Source organism: Petromyzon marinus, chromosome 72 (genome assembly GCF_048934315.1).
Source record: "Petromyzon marinus isolate PM22_M1 ecotype Great Lakes invasive population chromosome 72, UKy_Petmar_22M1.pri1.0, whole genome shotgun sequence".
Classification (NCBI taxonomy): domain Eukaryota; kingdom Metazoa; phylum Chordata; class Hyperoartia; order Petromyzontiformes; family Petromyzontidae; genus Petromyzon; species Petromyzon marinus.
The window spans coordinates 3,109,537-3,132,961 of record NC_133738.1 but is presented as its reverse complement, the minus strand read 5'-3'; the positions used below and the strand labels follow the sequence as shown (position 1 = coordinate 3,132,961).

The following is a 23,425-nucleotide window of genomic DNA, read 5'->3' as shown; positions in this document are numbered from 1 at the left end:
CTCACCACCACCACTACACTCACCACCACCGCTACACTCACCACCACCGCTACACTCACCACCACCGCTACCACTCACCACCACCGCTACACTCACCACCACCGCTACACTCACCACCACCGCTACACTCACCACCACCACTACACTCACCACCACCGCTACACTCACCACCACCGCTACACTCACCACCGCCACTACACTCACCACCGCCACTACACTCACCACCGCCACTACACTCACCACCGCCACTACACTCACCACCACTACACTCACCACCACTACACTCGCCACCACTACACTCGCCACCACTACACTCGCCACTACTACACTCACCACCACCACTACACTCACCACCACCACTACACTCACCACCACCACTACACTCACCACCACCACTACACTCACCACCACTACACTCACCACCACTACACTCACCACCACCACTACACTCACCACCACCACTACACTCACCACCACCACTACACTCACCACTACACTCACCACCACCACTACACTCACCACCACCACTACACTCACCACCACTACACTCACCACCACTAGATACTCACCACCGCTACACTCACCACCACCGCTACACTCACCACCGCTACACTCACCACCACCACTACACTCACCACCACTACACTCACCACCACTACACTCACCACCACCGCTACACTCACCACCGCTACACTCACCACCGCTACACTCACCACCACCACTACACTCACCACCACCACTACACTCACCACCACCACTACACTCACCACCACCACTGCACTCACCACCACTACACTCACCACCACTAGACACTCACCACCACTACACTCACCACCAAACACCTCACCACCACAACACAGACCCATAGACTCACCACACACTCACCACACACTCACCACACACTCACCATACACTCACCACACACTCACCGCTACAATCATCACGGAGACCCATAGACTCAGCACTGCAGTGGGTGAGCGAGTGGGTGAGCGAGTGGGTGAGCATGTAGGTGGGCGAGTAGGTGGGTGAGCGAGTGCGTGTGAAACTGGGTGGGTGAGTGCGTGATTAGGTGAGTGGGCGACTGGGCGAGAGGGTGAGCGGTGAGTGAGTGGGTGAGTAACTGGGTGAGTGAGTGAGTGGGTGGGTGAGTGGCTGAGTGAGTGGTGAGTGGGTGAGTGAGTGGTGAGTGGGTGAGTGAGTGGTGAGTGGGTGGGTGAATGAGTGGCTGAGTGAGTGGGTGAGTGAGTGGCTGAGTGAGTGAGTGGGTGAGTGACCGGGTGAGTGAGTGAGTGGGTGAGTGAGTGAGTGAGTGGGTGAGTGAATGAGTGAGTGGGTGAGTGAGTGGGTGAGTGAGTGGCTGAGTGAGTGAGTGAGTGGGTGAGTGACCGGGTGAGTGAGTGAGTGAGTGGGTGAGTGAATGAGTGAGTGGGTGAGTGAGTGGGTGAGTGGGTGAGTGAGTGAGTGGGTGAGTGACTGGGTGAGTAAGTGGGCGAGCGAGTGGGTGAACGAGTGTGTGTGAAACTGGGTGGGTGAGTGTGTGATTAGGTCAGTGGGTGACTGGGTAAGCGAGTATGTGGGTGATCGAGAGAGTGAGTGGGTGGGTGAGTGAGAGAGTGAGTTTTTGGGTGGGTGAGTGGTTGAGTGAGTGGGTGGGTGAGTGGGTGGGTGAGTGGGTGGGTGAGAGAGTGAGTGGGTGGGTGAGAGAGTGATTGGGTGGGTGAGTGGGTGGGTGAGTGGGTGACTGGATGAGCGAGTATGTGGGTGAGTGAGAGAGTGAGTGGGTGGGTGAGTGAGAGAGTGAGTGGGTGGGTGAGTGAGAGAGTGAGTGGGTGGGTGAGTGAGAGAGTGAGTGGGTGGGTGAGTGGGTGGGTGAGTGGGTGGGTGAGTGGGTGGGTGGGTGAGTGGGTGGGTGGGAGAGTGAGTGAGTGAGTGGGTGAGTGAGCAAGTGAGTGGGTGAGTGAGCGAGTACGTGGGTGAGTGAGTGGGTGGGCGAGTGGGTGAGTGGGTGGGTGAGCGACTGGGTGAGCGAGCGACTGGGTGAGCGAGATAAGGAGATATCTTGCCATGCGGTGACGTTGAAAGCGCTGCTATCTACGGCACGGCACAGCGGAGTTGGAGATAGCGGAGGAGGGAGGGGGGAGGAGGGAGCTATGTGGTGAGTGAGTGAGTGGGTGAGTGAGTGAGTGGGTGGGTGAGTGAGTGAGTGAGTGGGTGAGTGGGTGAGTGAGTGGGTGGTTGAAGTGGGAATGAGTGGGTGAGTGAGTGGGTGAGTGAGTGGGTGAGTGAGTGGGTGAGTGAGTGAGTGGGTGAGTGGGTGAGTGAGTAGGTGAGTGAGTGAGTGAGTAGGTGAGTGAGTGGGTGGGTGAGTGAGTGAGTGAGTGGGTGAGTGAGTGAGTGAGTGGGTGAGTGGGTGGGTGGGTGAGTGAGTGAGTGAGTGGGTGAGTGGGTGAGTGAGTGGGTGAGCAAGTGGGTGAGCAAGCGAGTGAGTGAGTCGTTGAGTGAGTGGGTGAGTGAGGGAGTGGTTGAGTGAGTGGGTGAGTGAGTGGGTGGGTGAGTGGTTGAGTGAGTGAGTGAGTGGGTGAGTGAGTATTTGAGTGAGTATTTGAGTGAGTGGGTGAGTGAGTGAGTGGGTGAGTGAGTGGGTGAGTGAGTGAGTGAGTGGGTGAGTGGGTGAGTGAGTAGGTGAGTGAGTGGGTGAGTGAGTGAGTGAGTGGGTGAGTGGGTGAGTGAGTGGGTGAGTGAGTGGGTGGGTGAGTGGTTGAGTGAGTGAGTGAGTGGGTGAGTGAGTGTTTGAGTGAGTGGGTGAGTCGGTGGGTGAGTGGGTGAGTGAGTGGGTGAGTGAGTGGGTGAGTGGTTGAGTGAGTGAGTGGGTGAGAGAGTGGTTGAGTGAGTGAGTGGTTGAGTGAGTGGGTGAGTGGGTGAGTGAGTGGGTGAGTGGGTGAGTGAGTGAGTGGTTGAGTGAGTGGGTGAGTGAGTGAGTGAGTAGGTGAGTGGGTGAGTGGGTGAGTGAGTGAGTGGTTGAGTGAGTGAGTCGTTGAGTAAGTGGGTGAGCGAGTGGGTGCGAGGCTACCTGGGGCAGCTTTGTCTGTACACACAGCACACAGACAAATCTCTCCCAGGTAGCCTCTAACAGGGCTGTAGGGGCAAGTGCTGTTAGTAGCGAGTAGCAGCAGCAGTGTTTATGTACTACACACACCACACACAGACAAAGCTCCCCCAGGTAGCCTCTAGCAGGGCTGTAGGGGCAAGTGCTGCGCGGGAGGAGGGTGGTGGCAGGAGTGATTCATGAGCGAGAGAGAGGGAAAGAGAGATGGAGGAGAGAGATGGAGAGAGAGAGGCAGGAGAGATCTTCTGAGAGATTCAGATTAAGGTAGAACAGAGGGAGAGCGTGAGGATACCCTGACTCACCTCCTCACTCACCCACTCACTCACTCACCTACTCACTCACTCACCCACTCACCTCCTCACACACTCACTCACCCACCCACTCACCTCCTCACTCACCCACTCACCTCCTCACACACTCACTCACCCACTCACCTCCTCACACACTCACCCACTCACTCACTCACCCACTCACCTCCTCACACACTCATCCACTCACTCGCCCACCCACTCACCTCCTCACTCACTCACCTACTCACCCACTCACTCACCCACTCACTCACCCACACACTCACCCACTCACTCACACACTCACACACTCACTCACACACTCACTCACCCACACACTCACACACTCACCCAATCACTCACCTAATCACTCACCTACTCACTCACCCACTCACTCACTCACCCACCCACTCACTCACCCACCTCCTCACACACTCACCCACTAACTCACTCACCCACCCACTCACCCACTCAATCACCCACTCACCTCACGCACTCACTCACTCACCAAACTCACCCTCTCACCCACTCACCCACTCACCCAATCACCCACTCACTCACCCTCTGACCCAATCACCTACTCACTCACTCACCCACCCACTCACTCACTCACCTACCCACCCACCCACTCACCCACTCAATCACTCACTCACCAAACTAAATCACCCACTGACTCACTCACTCACCCACTCACCCACTCACCCACTCACTCACCCACCCACTCACCCACTCACTCACCCACTCACTCACCCACTCACTCACCCACCTACTCACCCACTCACTCACCTACTCACTCACTCACCCACCTACTCACCCACCCACTCACTCACCCACTCACTCACCTCCTCACACACTCACCCACTCACCCACCTACCTACTTACTCACCCACCTACCTACTTACTCACCCACTTACCCAATCACCCACTCACCCACCCACTCTCACTCACTAACTCACCTCCTAACCCACTCATTCACCCACTCACTCACTTACCCACCCACCCACTCACCCACTCACTCACCTCCTCACTCACTCACCTCCTCACTCACTCACCCACTCACTCACTCACCCACTCACTCACTCACCAAACTCACCCACTCAATCACCCACTAACTCACTCACTCACCCACTCACTCACTCACCCACCCACTCACTCACTCACTCACCCACTCACTCACCCATACATTCACTCACCCACTCACTCACACACTCACCAACTCACTCACCCACACACTCACTCACCCACCCATACATTTACTCACCCACTCAAGCATTCACTCACTCACCTACTCACTCACTCACCCACTCACTCACCCACTCAGCCTCACCCACTCACCAACCCACTCACTCACCTACTCACTCACCCACCTACTCACTCACTCACCCACTCACTCACTCACTCACCCACTCACTCACCCACTCACTCACCTACTAACTCACTCACTCACCCACTCACTCACCCACTAACTCACTCACTCACTCACCTACTCACTCACCCACCTACTCACCCACTCACTCACTCACCCACCTACTCACTCACCCACTCACCCACCTACTCACTCACTCACCTCCTCACACACTCACCCACTCACTCACCCACCCACTCACCCACCTACCTACTTACTCACCCACCTACTCACTCACCCACTTACCCAATCACCCACTCACCCACCCACTCACTCACCCACTCTCACTCACTAACTCACCTCCTAACCCACTCACTCACCCACTCACTCACTTACCCACCCACCCACTCACCCACTCACTCACTCACCTCCTCACTCACTCACCCACTCACTCACCCACTCACCCACTCACCAAACTCACCCACTCAATCACCCACTAACTCACTCACTCACCCACTCACTCACTCACACACTCACCAACTCACTCACCTACACACTCACTCACCCACTCACCCATACATTCACTCACCCACTCAAGCATTCACTCACTCACCTACTCACGCACTCACCCACTCACTCACCCACTCAGCCTCACCCACTCACCCACTCACCTACTCACTCACCTACTCACCCACTCACTCACTCACTCACCCACCTACTCACTCACCCACCTACTGACTCACTCACTCACCCAAACAGCCTCACCCACTCACCAACCCACTCACTCACTCACCCACTCACTCACCTCACCCACTCAATCACCCACTCACCCACTCACTCACCCACTCACCCACACACTCACTCACTCACCCACTCACTCACCCACTCACTCACCTCCTCACACACTCACCCACTCACTCACCCATACATTCACTTACCCACTCAAGCATTCACTCACTCACCTACTCACTCACTCACCCACTCACCTACTCACTCACTCACCCACCTACTCAATCACCCACTCACCCAATCACCCATTCACTCACCCACTCACTAACTCACCTCCTAACCCACTCACTCACTCACCCACTCACTCACCCACTCTCCAACCCACTCACTCACCCACCCACTCACTCACCCACTCACCAACCCACTCACTCACCCACTCACTCGCACACCTCCTCACTCACTCACCCACGCACTCACCTCCTCACTCTCACCCACTCAGCCTCACCCACTCAGCCTCACCCTCTCTCACTCGCCCACTCACCGTACCACTCGCCCACTCACCGTACCACTCGCCCACTCACCGTACCACTCGCCCACTCACCGTACCACTCGCCCACTCACCGTACCACTCGCCCACTCACCGTACCACTCGCCCACTCACCGTACCACTCGCCCACTCACCGTACCACTCGCCCACTCACTGTACCACTCGCCCACTCACTGTACCACTCGCCCACTCACTGTACCACTCGCCCACTCACTGTACCACTCGCCCACTCACTGTACCACTCGCCCACTCACTGTACCACTCGCCCACTCACTGTACCACTCGCCCACTCACTGTACCACTCGCCCACTCACTGTACCACTCGCCCACTCACTGTACCACTCGCCCACTCACTGTACCACTCGCCCACTCACTGTACCACTCACCCACTCACTGTACCACTCGCCCACTCACTGTACCACTCGCCCACTCACTGTATCACTCGCCCACTCACTGTACCACTCGCCCACTCACTGTACCACTCACCCACTCACTGTACCACTCGCCCACTCACTGTACCACTCACCCACTCACTGTACCACTCGCCCACTCACTGTACCACTCGCCCACTCACTGTACCACTCGCCCACTCACTGTACAACTCGCCCACTCACTGTACCACTCGCCCACTCACTGTACCACTCGCCCACTCACCGTACCACTCACTGTACCACTCACCCACTCACTGTACCACTCGCCCACTCACTGTACCACTCGCCCACTCACCGTACCACTCACTGTACCACTCGCCCACTCACTGTACCACTCGCCCACTCACTGTACCACTCACCCACTCACTGTACCACTCGCCCACTCACTGTACCACTCACCCACTCACTGTACCACTCGCCCACTCACTGTACCACTCGCCCACTCACTGTACCACTCGCCCACTCACTGTACAACTCGCCCACTCACTGTACCACTCGCCCACTCACTGTACCACTCGCCCACTCACCGTACCACTCACTGTACCACTCACCCACTCACTGTACCACTCGCCCACTCACTGTACCACTCGCCCACTCACCGTACCACTCACTGTACCACTCGCCCACTCACTGTACCACTCGCCCACTCACTGTACCACTCACCCACTCACTGTACCACTCGCCCACTCACCGTACCACTCACCCTCTCTCACTCGCCCACTCACCGTACCACTCACCCTCTCTCACTCGCCCACTCACTGTACCACTCGCCCACTCACTGTACCACTCACCCTCTCTCACTCGCCCACTCACCGTACCACTCACCCTCTCTCACTCGCCCACTCACTGTACCACTCGCCCACTCACCGTACCACTCACCCACTCACCGTACCACTCGCCCCTAATCTCTCACCCACTCACCCTTTGACCCCCCCACCCACCCAGCGTGTCTATCCACAGAGGGTCCACTTCGCTCAGAGCAAAGGTGACCACAACCACCAGGGACAGCGAGGGAGGGGGAGAGGTGTGGGAGATTGTGTGGGAGATCGTGTGGGAGATTGAGAGGGAGATGAGAGAGATGAGAGAGAGTGAGATGGGAGATTGAGAGGGAGATTGAGAGGGAGATGAGAGAGAGTGAGATGGGAGATGAGAGATCATGTGGGAGATTGAGAGAGATGGGGAAAGAGAGAGATGAGAGAGATAAGAGAGAGTGAGATGTGAGATGAGAGAGATGAGATAGAGATTGAGAGGGAGATGAGAGAGAGTGAGATGGGATATGAGAGAGATGAGAGAGTGAGATGGGAGATTGAGAGGGAGATGGGAGATGAGAGAGATGGGAGATTGAGAGGGAGATGAGAGAGAGTGAGATGGGAGATGAGATTGAGAGAGATGGGAGATGAGAGAGATGAGAGTGAAATGGGAGATGAGAGAGAGATGGGAGATTGAGAGGGAGATGAGAGGGAGATGAGAGAGATGAGAGAGAGTGAAATGGGAGATGAGAGAGATGAGAGAGATGAGAGAGATGGGTGATATGGAAGGTGAGAGAGAGATGGGAGATGAGAGAGATGGCGGTGACGTCACCACGACACTTGTGCCAGGCTATGTGCACTTTGAGGCCACGTGAAGTGTCGAACGCCCGCTAGCAGGAAGTCACGGGGCAGACCCAGCAGATGCCACAGGTCGACTGAGATGACGGAGATGACTGGCTGATGCACCACCTGTGCCCCCTACTGTGCCAACCTGCTGTGCTTTAGCCACCCGGCGCTCCGCTCGTTGTTGTGAGCGTCGCTCCTCCGCCCTCCGTTGTTGTTGGAGGGCGACTGCCTCCAACTGCCCAGTAGCGTCCTTCACGAGCCTCCTCCACAGAGGCCGATCTTGACACCGCTGGTACCGGTCATCGGCAAGTCCACTCAGCTCCACGTCCTCCTGTACCACATCACTCCATCTCTTCTCTAGCCCGTGCCGCACCCGTTTAGCCCCCTCGATCCGGTCGAACAAAAACTGTTTCGGAATGCGGTGGCTGGGCATGCGGGCTAAATGACCCAGCCAACGCAGCCTTGCCTGCCGGAGGAGCTCACCGATGGGACTTTGTCCAGATCTTTCCAGAATTTGTGAGCTCCTCACACAATCCAGTCTGGTTAAACCCAGGATGGATCGTAGGCAGGCCAGCCTAAGTGTTTCTAACCGGCGAAGATGTTCCATTAGGGGGGTCCACGTTTCGCAAGCATAGAGAAGGGACAGAATGACCGTGGCCAAGAAGACCTGAAGCTTAGTGCGGAGCGACAGACCAGGTAGCTTCCACACAGCGTTACGCAACCGATGAAAAGATAATGCCACTCGACTGATTTGGAGTGAGACCTCTGCTGTTAAACCAGAGCCGGTCATGAGCACACTGCCCAGGTATGGGAAACTCTCCACTCTCTCCACAACTGCCCCATCACCGATTGGGAGTTGTTGGGGTGGAGTGTCCGATGGTACAAAATACCCAGGCAGGTGCTTAGTTTTGGTGGGGCTGATGGTAAGGCCCCACCTCTTAGTGGCACGCTCCAGTCTCAGCAGCAGCGTCTTCAACTCCTCCTCTGAGTGTGCAGCAATTACCAAATCATCGGCATACATAATGTGGTTGAGCAATAGGGAGCCATCCCTTGACCGTACCCGGGCATCGATCAGCCTCCCATTATATCTGTACCATATGGAGATTCCCCCGGTACAGCTACTGAAGGCTTCACGAACTACGTGGTCAAAATAGATGTTAAATAATGTGGAAGCCAGAGGACATCCCTGTCGCACCCCAAGGTGTACAGGGAATGGCTCTGACTCCCGGCAACGTAGTTTTACCCGGGCCCGCTCACCATCATGAAGGTCCTTAATGATCGTGAGCAGAGGGTCAGGGACTCCAAAAGCATGAAGAACAACCCACAGCCCAGGCCTACTGATGCTATCATAGGCCTTGATCAGGTCAATAAAGCAGAGATGTAGGTCTTGCTGGAATTCCCTACACCTCTGCTGTAGCAGACGGACAGAAAATATGGCATCTGTGCAGGACCGCCCTTTCCTAAAACCGCATTGGGGCTCCGCAAGCCTCTCATCAGCGTGCCTGGCAAGGCGATGTTGAATAATCCTTGCCAGGACCTTTCCCGGCACACTGAGGAGTGAGATGCCCCTGTAGTTGTTACAGTCTGTGCGGTCCCCCTTCTTTAAGAGGGGGACCACAAGGGCATCCTTCCAATCCTGCGGAACCCGTCCAGTGGTCCATACTGTTGTTATGATGTCATATAGGGCAGTCTGTGCACAAACGCCACCCTCCCTCAGCATTTCGCTTGGGAGATCATCTCTGCCCGCTGCCTTTCCTGGTCTCAGACTCCGGATCGCCTTCAGTACTTCCTCAACGGATGGTACCTCAGCCAGCCACTCAACCAGCACCACCAGCACCATCACCTCAACCAGCACCACCATCACCACCTCAACCAGCACCACCATCACCACCTCAACCACCACCACCAGCACCATCACCTCAACCACCGGCACCACCAGCACCAGCACCATCATCACCTCAACCACCACCAGCACCATCACCTCAACCAGCACCACCAGCACCACCAGCACCACCACCTCAACCACCATCACCAGCACCATCACCTCAACCACCACCACCACCAGCACCACCTCAACCAGCACCACCACCAGCACCATCACCTTAACCACCGGCACCACCAGCACCAGCACCATCATCACCTCAACCACCACCAGCACCATCACCTCAACCAGCACCACCAGCACCACCACCTCAACCACCACCACCAGCACCATCACCTCAACCACCACCAGCACCACCTCAACCAGCACCACCACCAGCACCATCACCTTAACCACCGGCACCACCAGCACCAGCACCATCATCACCTCAACCACCAGCACCATCACCTCAACCACCATCACCTCAACCAGCACCACCATCACCTCAACCTCCAGCACCACGGAAAACGTCCGAATCCACCACCGGTAGACATCGCTAACTACCACTACTACCAGTAGACATCGCTAACTACCACCACTACCAGTAGACATCGCTAACTACCACCACTACCAGTAGACATCACTAACTACAACTACTACCAGTAGACATCACTAACTACCACCACTACCAGTAGACATCACTAACTACCATCACTACCAGTAGACATCACTAACTACCACTACTACCAGTAGACATCACTAACTACCACTACTACCAGTAGACATCACTAACTACCACTACTACCAGTAGACATCGCTAACTAACACCACTACCAGTAGACATCACTAACTACCACTACTACCAGTAGACATCACTAACTACCACCACTACCAGTAGACATCACTAACTACCACCACTACCAGTAGACATCACTAACTACCACTACTACCAGTAGACATCACTAACTACCACTACTACCAGTAGACATCACTAACTACCACCACTACTACCAGTAGACATCACTAACTACCACCACTACCAGTAGACATCACTAACTACCACCACTACCAGTAGACATCGCTAACTACCACCACTACCAGTAGACATCGCTAACTACCACTACTACCAGTAGACATCACTAACTACCACCACTACCAGTAGACATCGCTAACTACCACCACTACCAGTAGACATCGCTAACTACCACTACTACCAGTAGACATCACTAACTACCACCACTACCAGTAGACATCGCTAACTACCACTATTACTACCAGTAAACATCACTAACTACCACTACTACCAGTAGACATCACTAACTACCACTACTACCAGTAGACATCACTAACTACCACTACTACCAGTAGACATCACTAACTACCACCACTACCAGTAGACATCACTAACTACCACTACTACCAGTAGACATCACTAACTACCACTACTACCAGTAGACATCGCTAACTACCACTACTACCAGTAGACATCGCTAACTACCACCACTACCAGTAGACATCACTAACTACCACTACTACCAGTAGACATCACTAACTACCACTACTACCAGTAGACATCGCTAACTACCACCACTACCAGTAGACATCGCTAACTACCACCACTACCAGTAGACATCGCTAACTACCAATACTACCAGTAGACATCGCTAACTACCACTACTACCAGTAGACATCACTAACTACCACTACTACCAGTAGACATCACTAACTACCACTACTACCAGTAGACATCGCTAACTACCACTACTACCAGTAGACATCACTAACTACCACCACTACCAGTAGACATCGCTAACTACCACCACTACCAGTAGACATCACTAACTACCACCACTACCAGTAGACATCACTAACTACCACCACTACCAGTAGACATCACTAACTACCACCACTACCAGTAGACATCACTAACTACCACTACTACCAGTAGACATCACTAACTACCACCACTACCAGTAGACATCACTAACTACCACTACTACCAGTAGACATCACTAACTACCACTACTACCAGTAGACATCACTAACTACCACCACTACCAGTAGACATCACTAACTACCACCACTACCAGTAGACATCACTAACTACCACTACTACCAGTAGACATCGCTAACTACCACCACTACCAGTAGACATCGCTAACTACCACCACTACCAGTAGACATCACTAACTACCACCACTACCAGTAGACATCACTAACTACCACCACTACCAGTAGACATCACTAACTACCACTACTACCAGTAGACATCGCTAACTACCACTACTACCAGTAGACATCGCTAACTACCACTACTACCAGTAGACATCGCTAACTACCACTACTACCAGTAGACATCACTAACTACCACCACTACCAGTAGACATCACTAACTACCACTACTACCAGTAGACATCACTAACTACCACTACTACCAGTAGACATCACTAACTACCACCACTACTACCAGTAGACATCACTAACTACCACCACTACTAGTAGACATCGCTAACTACCACTACTACCAGTAGACATCACTAACTACCACCACTACTACCAGTAGACATCGCTAACTACCACTACTACCAGTAGACATCACTAACTACCACTACTACCAGTAGACATCACTAACTACCACTACTACCAGTAGACATCACTAACTACCACCACTACCAGTAGACATCACTAACTACCACCACTACCAGTAGACATCACTAACTACCACTACTACCAGTAGACATCACTAACTACTACCACTACCAGTAGACATCACTAACTACCACCACTACCAGTAGACATCACTAACTACCACTACTACCAGTAGACATCGCTAACTACCACCACTACCAGTAGACATCGCTAACTACCACCACTACCAGTAGACATCACTAACTACCACTACTACCAGTAGACATCGCTAACTACCACTACTACCAGTAGACATCGCTAACTTACCACTACTACCAGTAGACATCACTAACTACCACCACTACCAGTAGACATCACTAACTACCACTACTACTACCAGTAGACATCACTAACTACCACCACTACCAGTAGACATCACTACCACTACTACCAGTAGACATCACTAACTACCACTACTACCAGTAGACATCACTAACTACCACTACTACCAGTAGACATCACTAACTACCACCACTACCAGTAGACATCGCTAACTACCACTACTACCAGTAGACATCACTAACTACCACTACTACCACTAGACATCACTAACTACCACCACTACCAGTAGACATCACTAACTACCACCACTACCAGTAGACATCACTAACTAACACCACTACCAGTAGACATCACTAACTACCACCACTACCAGTAGACATCACTAACTACCACCACTACCAGTAGACATCGCTAACTACCACCACTACCAGTAGACATCGCTAACTACCACTACTACCAGTAGACATCACTAACTACCACTACTACCAGTAGACATCAATAACTACCACTACTACCAGTAGACATCAATAACTACCACTACTACCAGTAGAAATCACTAACTAACACTACTACCAGTAGACATCACTAACTACCACTACTACCAGTAGACATCACTAACTACCACCACTACCAGTAGACATCACTAACTACCACTACTACCAGTAGACATCACTAACTACCACCACTACCAGTAGACATCGCTAACTACCACCACTACCAGTAGACATCACTAACTACCACTACTACCAGTAGACATCACTAACTACCACCACTACCAGTAGACATCACTAACTACCACTACTACTACTACCAGTAGACATCACTAACTACCACTACTACCAGTAGACATCACTAACTACCACTACTACCAGTACACATCACTAACTACCACCACTACCAGTAGACATCGCTAACTACCACTACTACCAGTAGACATCGCTAACTACCACTACTACCAGTAGACATCACTAACTACCACTACTACCAGTAGACATCAATAACTACCACTACTACCAGTAGACATCACTAACTACCACCACTACCAGTAGACATCACTAACTACCACTACTACCAGTAGACATCGCTAACTACCACCACTACCAGTAGACATCGCTAACTACCACCACTACCAGTAGACATCGCTAACTACCACCACTACCAGTAGACATCACTAACTACCACCACTACCAGTAGACATCACTAACTACCACTACTACCAGTAGACATCGCTAATTACCACTACTACCAGTAGACATCGCTAACTACCACTACTACCAGTAGACATCGCTAACTACCACTACTACCAGTAGACATCACTAACTACCACCACTACCAGTAGACATCACTAACTACCACCACTACCAGTAGACATCACTAACTACCACCACTACCAGTAGACATCGCTAACTACCACCACTACTACCAGTAGACATCACTAACTACCACCACTACCAGTAGACATCGCTAACTACCACCACTACCAGTAGACATCACTAACTACCACTACTACCAGTAGACATCGCTAACTACCACTACTACCAGTAGACATCGCTAACTACCACTACTACCAGTAGACATCACTAACTACCACCACTACCAGTAGACATCACTAACTACCACTACTACCAGTAGACATCACTAACTACCACTACTACTACCAGTAGACATCGCTAACTACCACTACTACCAGTAGACATCGCTAACTACCACCACTACCAGTAGACATCACTAACTACCTCCACTACCAGTAGACATCGCTAACTACCACTACTACCAGTAGACATCACTAACTACCACTACTACTACCAGTAGACATCGCTAACTACCACTAATACCAGTAGACATCACTAACTACCACCACTACTACCAGTAGACATCGCTAACTACCACCACTACCAGTAGACATCACTAACTACCACACTACCAGTAGACATCACTAACTACCACCACTACCAGTAGACATCACTAACTACCACCACTACCAGTAGACATCACTAACTACCACTACTACCAGTAGACATCACTAACTACCACTACTACCAGTAGACATCACTAACTACCACTACTACCAGTAGACATCATTAACTACCACACTACCAGTAGACATCACTAACTACCACCACTACCAGTAGACATCACTAACTACCACCACTACCAGTAGACATCACTAACTACCACTAATACCAGTAGACATCACTAACTACCACCACTACCAGTAGACATCACTAACTACCACCACTACCAGTAGACATCACTAACTACCACTACTACCAGTAGACATCACTAACTACCACTACTACCAGTAGACATCGCTAACTACCACTACTACCAGTAGACATCGCTAACTACCACTACTACCAGCAGACATCGCTAACTACCACAACTACCAGTAGACATCGCTAACTACCACTACTACCAGTAGACATCGCTAACTACCACTACTACCAGTAGACATCGCTAACTACCACTACTACCAGTAGACATCACTAACTACCACCACTACCAGTAGACATCGCTAACTACCACTACTACCAGTAGACATCGCTAACTACCACCACTGCCAGTAGACATCACTAACTACCACCACTACTAGTAGACATCACTAACTACCACCACTACCAGTAGACATCACTAACTACCACCACTACCAGTAGACATCACTAACTACCACCACTACCAGTAGACATCACTAACTACCACTACCAGTAGACATCACTAACTACCACTACTACCAGTAGACATCACTAACTACCACTACTACCACTAGACATCGCTAACTACTACTACTACCAGTAGACATCGCTAACTACCACCACTACCAGTAGACATCGCTAACTACCACTACTACCAGTAGACATCACTAACTACCACTACTACCAGTAGACATCACTAACTACCACCACTACCAGTAGACATCGCTAACTACCACTACTACCAGTAGACATCACTAACTACCACTACTACCAGTAGACATCACTAACTACCACCACTACCAGTAGACATCACTAACTACCACCACTACCAGTAGACATCGCTAACTACCACTACTACCAGTAGACATCGCTAACTACCACCACTACCAGTAGACATCGCTAACTACCACTACTACCAGTAGACATCGCTAACTACCACCACTACCAGTAGACATCGCTAACTACCACCACTACCAGTAGACATCGCTAACTACCACTACTACCAGTAGACATCACTAACTACCAAAACTACTAGTAGACATCACTAACTACCACCACTACCAGTAGACATCACTAACTACCACTACTACCAGTAGACATCACTAACTACCACCACTACCAGTAGACATCGCTAACTACCACTACTACCAGTAGACATCGCTAACTACCACCACTACCAGTAGACATCACTAACTACCACCACTACCAGTAGACATCGCTAACTACCACCACTACCAGTAGACATCACTAACTACCACTACTACCAGTAGACATCACTAACTACCACTACTACCAGTAGACATCGCTAACTACCACTACTACGAGTAGACATCGCTAACTACCACCAGTACCAGTAGACATCACTAACTACCACTACTACCAGTAGACATCACTAACTACCACTACTACCAGTAGACATCACTAACTACCACTACTACTAGTAGACATCACTAACTACCACCACTACCAGTAGACATCACTAACTACCACCACTACCAGTAGACATCACTAACTACCACCACTACCAGTAGACATCACTAACTACCACTACTACCAGTAGACATCACTAACTACCACCACTACCAGTAGACATCACTAACTACCACTACTACCAGTAGACATCACTAACTACCACCACTACCAGTAGACATCACTAACTACCACTACTACCAGTAGACATCACTAACTACCACCACTACCAGTAGACATCACTAACTACCACTACTACCAGTAGACATCACTAACTACCACCACTACCAGTAGACATCACTAACTACCACTACTACCAGTAGACATCACTAACTACCACTACTACCAGTAGACATCACTAACTACCACCACTACCAGTAGACATCACTAACTACCACCACTACTACCAGTAGACATCACTAACTACCACCACTACTACCAGTAGACATCACTAACTACCACCACTACTACCAGTAGACATCACTAACTACCACCACTACTACCAGTAGACATCACTAACTACCACTTCTACCAGTAGACATCACTAACTACCACTACTACCAGTAGACATCACTAACTACCACTACTACCAGTAGACATCACTAACTACCACCACTACCAGTAGACATCACTAACTACCACTACTACCAGTAGACATCGCTAACTACCACTACTACCAGTAGACATCACTAACTACCACCACTACTACCAGTAGACATCACTAACTACCACTACTACCAGTAGACATCACTAACTACCACCACTACCAGTAGACATCACTAACTACCACCACTACCAGTAGACATCACTAACTACTACCACTACTACCAGTAGACATCACTAACTACCACCACTACCAGTAGACATCACTAACTACCACCACTACCAGTAGACATCACTAACTACCACTACTACCAGTAGACATCACTAACTACTACCACTACCAGTAGACATCACTAACTACCACCACTACTAGTAGACATCACTAACTACCACTACTACCAGTAGACATCGCTAACTACCACCACTACCAGTAGACATCGCTAACTACCACCACTACCAGTAGACATCACTAACTACCACTACTACCAGTAGACATCGCTAACTACCACTACTACCAGTAGACATCGCTAACTTACCACTACTACCAGTAGACATCACTAACTACCACCACTACCAGTAGACATCACTAACTACCACTACTACTACCAGTAGACATCACTAACTACCACCACTACCAGTAGACATCACTACCACTACTACCAGTAGACATCACTAACTACCACTACTACCAGTAGACATCACTAACTACCACTACTACCAGTAGACATCACTAACTACCACCACTACCAGTAGACATCGCTAACTACCACTACTACCAGTAGACATCACTAACTACCACTACTACCACTAGACATCACTAACTACCACCACTACCAGTAGACATCACTAACTACCACCACTACCAGTAGACATCACTAACTAACACCACTACCAGTAGACATCACTAACTACCACCACTACCAGTAGACATCACTAACTACCACCACTACCAGTAGACATCGCTAACTACCACCACTACCAGTAGACATCGCTAACTACCACTACTACCAGTAGACATCACTAACTACCACTACTACCAGTAGACATCAATAACTACCACTACTACCAGTAGACATCAATAACTACCACTACTACCAGTAGAAATCACTAACTACCACTACTACCAGTAGACATCACTAACTACCACTACTACCAGTAGACATCACTAACTACCACCACTACCAGTAGACATCACTAACTACCACTACTACCAGTAGACATCACTAACTACCACCACTACCAGTAGACATCGCTAACTACCACCACTACCAGTAGACATCACTAACTACCACTACTACCAGTAGACATCACTAACTACCACCACTACCAGTAGACATCACTAACTACCACTACTACTACCAGTAGACATCACTAACTACCACTACTACCAGTAGACATCACTAACTACCACTACTACCAGTACACATCACTAACTACCACCACTACCAGTAGACATCGCTAACTACCACCACTACCAGTAGACATCGCTAACTACCACTACTACCAGTAGACATCACTAACTACCACTACTACCAGTAGACATCAATAACTACCACTACTACCAGTAGACATCACTAACTACCACCACTACCAGTAGACATCACTAACTACCACTACTACCAGTAGACATCGCTAACTACCACCACTACCAGTAGACATCGCTAACTACCACCACTACCAGTAGACATCGCTAACTACCACCACTACCAGTAGACATCACTAACTACCACCACTACCAGTAGACATCACTAACTACCACTACTACCAGTAGACATCGCTAATTACCACTACTACCAGTAGACATCGCTAACTACCACTACTACCAGTAGACATCGCTAACTACCACTACTACCAGTAGACATCACTAACTACCACCACTACCAGTAGACATCACTAACTACCACCACTACCAGTAGACATCACTAACTACCACCACTACCAGTAGACATCGCTAACTACCACCACTACTACCAGTAGACATCACTAACTACCACCACTACCAGTAGACATCGCTAACTACCACCACTACCAGTAGACATCACTAACTACCACTACTACCAGTAGACATCGCTAACTACCACTACTACCAGTAGACATCGCTAACTACCACTACTACCAGTAGACATCACTAACTACCACCACTACCAGTAGACATCACTAACTACCACTACTACCAGTAGACATCACTAACTACCACTACTACTACCAGTAGACATCGCTAACTACCACTACTACCAGTAGACATCGCTAACTACCACCACTACCAGTAGACATCACTAACTACCTCCACTACCAGTAGACATCGCTAACTACCACTACTACCAGTAGACATCACTAACTACCACTACTACTACCAGTAGACATCGCTAACTACCACTACTACCAGTAGACATCACTAACTACCACCACTACTACCAGTAGACATCGCTAACTACCACCACTACCAGTAGACATCACTAACTACCACACTACCAGTAGACATCACTAACTACCACCACTACCAGTAGACATCACTAACTACCACCACTACCAGTAGACATCACTAACTACCACTACTACCAGTAGACATCACTAACTACCACTACTACCAGTAGACATCACTAACTACCACTACTACCAGTAGACATCACTAACTACCACACTACCAGTAGACATCACTAACTACCACCACTACCAGTAGACATCACTAACTACCACCACTACCAGTAGACATCACTAACTACCACTACTACCAGTAGACATCACTAACTACCACCACTACCAGTAGACATCACTAACTACCACCACTACCAGTAGACATCACTAACTACCACTACTACCAGTAGACATCACTAACTACCACTACTACCAGTAGACATCGCTAACTACCACTACTACCAGTAGACATCGCTAACTACCACTACTACCAGCAGACATCGCTAACTACCACAACTACCAGTAGACATCGCTAACTACCACTACTACCAGTAGACATCGCTAACTACCACTACTACCAGTAGACATCGCTAACTACCACCACTACCAGTAGACATCGCTAACTACCACTACTACCAGTAGACATCGCTAACTACCACCACTACCAGTAGACATCACTAACTACCACCACTACTAGTAGACATCACTAACTACCACCACTACCAGTAGACATCACTAACTACCACCACTACCAGTAGACATCACTAACTACCACCACTACCAGTAGACATCACTAACTACCACTACCAGTAGACATCACTAACTACCACTACTACCAGTAGACATCACTAACTACCACTACTACCACTACTACCACTAGACATCGCTAACTACTACTACTACCAGTAGACATCGCTAACTACCACCACTACCAGTAGACATCGCTAACTACCACTACTACCAGTAGACATCACTAACTACCACTACTACCAGTAGACATCACTAACTACCACCACTACCAGTAGACATCGCTAACTACCACTACTACCAGTAGACATCACTAACTACCACTACTACCAGTAGACATCACTAACTACCACCACTACCAGTAGACATCACTAACTACCACCACTACCAGTAGACATCACTAACTACCACTACTACCAGTAGACATCGCTAACTACCACCACTACCAGTAGACATCGCTAACTACCACTACTACCAGTAGACATCGCTAACTACCACCACTACCAGTAGACATCGCTAACTACCACCACTACCAGTAGACATCGCTAACTACCACTACTACCAGTAGACATCACTAACTACCAAAACTACTAGTAGACATCACTAACTACCACCACTACCAGTAGACATCACTAACTACCACTACTACCAGTAGACATCACTAACTACCACCACTACCAGTAGACATCACTAACTACCACTACTACCAGTAGACATCGCTAACTACCACCACTACCAGTAGACATCACTAACTACCACCACTACCAGTAGACATCGCTAACTACCACCACTACCAGTAGACATCACTAACTACCACTACTACCAGTAGACATCACTAACTACCACTACTACCAGTAGACATCGCTAACTACCACTACTACGAGTAGACATCGCTAACTACCACCAGTACCAGTAGACATCACTAACTACCACTACTACCAGTAGACATCACTAACTACCACTACTACCAGTAGACATCACTAACTACCACCACTACTAGTAGACATCACTAACTACCACCACTACCAGTAGACATCACTAACTACCACCAGTACCAGTAGACATCACTAACTACCACCACTACCAGTAGACATCACTAACTACCACTACTACCAGTAGACATCACTAACTACCACCACTACCAGTAGACATCACTAACTACCACTACTACCAGTAGACATCACTAACTACCACCACTACCAGTAGACATCACTAACTACCACTACTACCAGTAGACATCACTAACTACCACCACTACCAGTAGACATCACTAACTACCACTACTACCAGTAGACATCACTAACTACCACCACTACCAGTAGACATCACTAACTACCACTACTACCAGTAGACATCACTAACTACCACTACTACCAGTAGACATCACTAACTACCACCACTACCAGTAGACATCGCTAACTACCACCACTACCAGTAGACATCACTAACTACCACCACTACCAGTAGACATCGCTAACTACCACCACTACCAGTAGACATCACTAACTACCACTACTACCAGTAGACATCACTAACTACCACTACTACCAGTAGACATCGCTAACTACCACTACTACGAGTAGACATCGCTAACTACCACCAGTACCAGTAGACATCACTAACTACCACTACTACCAGTAGACATCACTAACTACCACTACTACCAGTAGACATCACTAACTACCACCACTACTAGTAGACATCACTAACTACCACCACTACCAGTAGACATCACTAACTACCACCACTACCAGTAGACATCACTAACTACCACCACTACCAGTAGACATCACTAACTACCACTACTACCAGTAGACATCACTAACTACCACCACTACCAGTAGACATCACTAACTACCACTACTACCAGTAGACATCACTAACTACCACCACTACCAGTAGACATCACTAACTACCACTACTACCAGTAGACATCACTAACTACCACCACTACCAGTAGACATCACTAACTACCACTACTACCAGTAGACATCACTAACTACCACCACTACCAGTAGACATCACTAACTACCACTACTACCAGTAGACATCACTAACTACCACTACTACCAGTAGACATCACTAACTACCACCACTACCAGTAGACATCACTAACTACCACCACTACTACCAGTAGACATCACTAACTACCACCACTACTACCAGTAGACATCACTAACTACCACCACTACTACCAGTAGACATCACTAACTACCACTACTACCAGTAGACATCACTAACTACCACTACTACCAGTAGACATCACTAACTACCACTACTACCAGTAGACATCACTAACTACCACCACTACCAGTAGACATCACTAACTACCACTACTACCAGTAGACATCGCTAACTACCACTACTACCAGTAGACATCACTAACTACCACCACTACTACCAGTAGACATCACTAACTACCACTACTACCAGTAGACATCACTAACTACCACCACTACCAGTAGACATCACTAACTACCACCACTACCAGTAGACATCACTAACTACTACCACTACTACCAGTAGACATCACTAACTACCACCACTACCAGTAGACATCGCTAACTACCACCACTACTACCAGTAGACATCACTAACTACCACTACCAGTAGACATCACTAACTACCACTACTACCAGTAGACATCGCTAACTACCACCACTACCAGTAGACATCACTAACTACCACTACTACCAGTAGACATCGCTAACTACCACTACTACCAGTAGACATCACTAACTACCACTACTACCATGAGACATCGCTAACTACCACCACTACCAGTAGACATCACTAACTACCACTACTACCAGTAGACATCGCTAACTACCACCACTACCAGTAGACATCGCTAACTACCACCACTACCAGTAGACATCGCTAACTACCACCACTACCAGTAGACATCGCTAACTACCACCACTACCAGTAGACATCGCTAACTACCACTACTACCAGTAGACATCGCTAACTACCACTACTACCAGTAGACATCACTAACTACCACCACTACCAGTAGACATCACTAACTACCACCACTACCAGTAGACATCACTAACTACCACTACTACCAGTAGACATCACTAACTACCACCACTACCAGTAGACATCACTAACTACCACTACT

General features: G+C 49.4%; 1 protein-coding gene across 2 annotated transcripts in view; it reads right to left on the bottom strand.

The window, feature by feature from the left end:
- LOC116958137 (1-acyl-sn-glycerol-3-phosphate acyltransferase alpha-like) overlaps positions 1 to 23,425 on the bottom strand; it is a 116,169-nt gene that overhangs the window by 79,375 nt on the left and 13,369 nt on the right. The window lies entirely within an intron of this gene.